Raw genomic sequence first — 2,799 nt, 5'->3', positions numbered from 1 at the left:
TTGTCATTGCATTTGTAATTTTATCGTATATTTGTATTAAAGCCTGATCAGTTGAATGCCCTTTCCTGAATCCATATTGGTTTGAATTTAGAAAATGAAAAGTATCTAGGAACTTATAAAGTCTTTTGTAAATAATCTTCTCTAATATTTTGGATATGCTGGGGAGAATAGAAATAGGCCTATTTGTTATTTCGTGCGGACTGTCTTTTTTAAAAACAGGATTTAACTTTGTAATTCCGAGGCTCACAAGAAAATAGAAAGAATTAGAGAGTGTAGGATCTTATTCAAAACTAGATAACCCTTTTGTTAAAGTCCATGTTTTGTTAAACTCTTTTGTTAAACTCCATGTACAGATGTGGACTGCATACCTTAGTAACTAAACTGTAGGCATGATAGGTTGCCAGGTATTTTAACAGGCTGGGTTGTCATAATAAGTAGACTATGGTTTAACAGGTGTATAGGATTACAGACTCTTTGTGTTTCATATTTCTGTTTGGTGTGCTGGCAAGAAAAGCCAAGCCAGCTCACTCTCACTTTTGATTTCGGAGAAGAAGGTCCAATTTGGGGTGTTTCCTAACCAAGGAAAAGGGCGTGTGCCACCCTACCCAGTGCGGGGAGGTTCCTTTCTACTCGATGCCGAATTGTAAGTAATGTTTTGTTCATACGTTTTAATATTAATACAATTCTTATGCTTAATATGGCATGTCTGTTTTCAGAAAGAAAGACAGATTTACATATATATATTCTGCTCATTTTGTCACCAAATGACATCTTACTCCAGTCTTCAATGTGAATATAATTATCCTTACTAAAATGAACAAAGTTGTATTTTTCAAGTCTGTTAAAGTCAATTATATAATTGATCTACGATTCAGAGAGAGAAATAATTATATTAGATTTCTCAACTGTTATGTATTTTCTTGACTATCAGAAAGCTTATGCTAATAGAAGATTGTTATTCATTTACTTTGATAATAAATATGAAAGCTAATTTTGATAAGCTGATATCTTTGTGAATAGAATATTGTTAGGGCCTTTGCTGTTAAGTATTTGGTCTATTCCTATTTTAGACGGCTGTCAACCTAGGGTCAGCCCAGGGTCAATGTAGAGTCAACGTAGGTCAGGGTAGCACCTACCCTCTATGTCCAGGTCATGAGTCACAATGTCATTCGAGGGGAATGACTCACTTCAGTCAGCCGAAGCTACTGTTCGTCGGACTCGACCGTAATTCTTCCAAGTTAGAGCTTCAACTCAACTCTTGTTCTTCGTTCTTCAAGGACACGTGTCTTTGCTGATGACGTCAGTCGTGTTCTTCGTCGTCGTCGTCGATCATCGGCATACTTGTTCCTCGTCATAATCGTCCAATCTTCGTAGTCGTCGTGGTTTGTCGATCTCTTCTGTTTTCGAACTCCGCATTTACCCGATTGAAGGTTTGATCAAGCAATCGATAAACTTTCCAAGATTTTCGGTAACATAATTTAAAGGCCTATTTCCAGATCAATCTCTTCCCATAAACTTGGGACAGTCAATGATGATTATACTCCTTTTCTATATGAAATGATTTATTGAATATCTGTTTGCAATTATACTTATGTTCTCAACGATTCAATGTAAACGACTTATTATATTTTGTGACATTAAATTGATCACTTCATTTATATCTTGAATATCCTTTGGTCTTTTATTCAGGGTGGTTAAGTAGCCTGTAGATTAATAAGTTAATTAGAGCAGTTTCGCTCGTGACAGAGAGTATGGATGGGAGTCTTAGTGGTAAGAAATACGAATATAAAACCTTGAATCTCAAGCATAATTATAAAATCACATTTTTTATTTGAATGAATTGGTGATCTATCAAGTGATACCTTGTTCAATCTCAAATTTCGATTAAAAAAAATGAAAAGTCGCGTGAAATAGAAGAATATTCCGCTGTTAGATACAAATGCCATCGCATACATTCGTGATTCCGAAGCTTCGTAATTCCGAAGGTTCGGTTATTCCGAAGGTTCGTATTTCCGAAGGTTCGTATTTCCGAAGGTTCGTAATTCCGAAGGTTCGTCAATCCGAAAACGAAATAAGGTTCGTAATTCCGAAGGTTCGTCAATCCGAAAACGAAATAAGGTTCGTAATTCCGAAGATTCGTTAATCCGAAAACGAAATAAGGTTCGTAATTCCGAAGGTTCGTTAATCCGAAAACGAAATGAGGTTCGTAATTCTGAAGGTTCGTCAATCCGAAAACAAAATAAGGTTCGTTAATCCGAAAATTAAATAAGGTTCGTATTTCCGAAAATGAAAATTATTCAGTTTTGGTAACAAAAACGGTGTTGTCATTCAGTGGCGTAACTACGGGGGGGGGGGGCATGGGGGGCACGTGCCCCCCCGATCGGCTGGCAAAAAAAACGGGGAAAAAGAGAAAAAGAGGGAGAAAGTGAGAGAACCGTAATGGGAAGGAAGAAATTATTGTTAATTATGTTATATTATATTACAATTATGTTATGTAATATTACATAGAAATAAAAAAAAATATCATAACTTTATGAGACATAATTTGCTCAGGGCCAATGTCTATATTGTTCCTGATGCTCGCATTGTCTGTTTAACGGGATGTGTAATCCTGTTGTACTAAAACCTCCCGTTTTCACGTATTGCAATAAACACCAAATACTTCCTCGCACTTCGAATTATTATTGTTTTATGTAGTGACATATCATTTAAGGTCTTAATAAAAAGCATTTCCCGTTCGTGCTTACGTTCGTATTAGTGGATTAGTGAGATATGTCTGCTCTTCATGAATTTTTAAAA

At 35.9% G+C, this 2,799-nt stretch overlaps 1 long non-coding RNA gene across 1 annotated transcript; it reads left to right on the top strand.

The window, feature by feature from the left end:
• The first annotated feature begins 277 nt into the window (after positions 1–277).
• LOC121420706 lies at positions 278–1,445 on the top strand. Its single transcript, XR_005970802.1, has 2 exons — positions 278–643; positions 1,071–1,445. It is a non-coding gene; the product is annotated as an uncharacterized LOC121420706 (long non-coding RNA).
• Positions 1,446–2,799: the final 1,354 nt, after the last annotated feature.

This window comes from Lytechinus variegatus, chromosome 8 (assembly GCF_018143015.1).
Source record: "Lytechinus variegatus isolate NC3 chromosome 8, Lvar_3.0, whole genome shotgun sequence".
Taxonomy (NCBI): Eukaryota; Metazoa; Echinodermata; class Echinoidea; order Temnopleuroida; family Toxopneustidae; genus Lytechinus; species Lytechinus variegatus.
The sequence above is the reverse complement of the archived record's forward strand: the minus strand, read 5'-3'. Positions and strand labels throughout refer to the sequence as shown.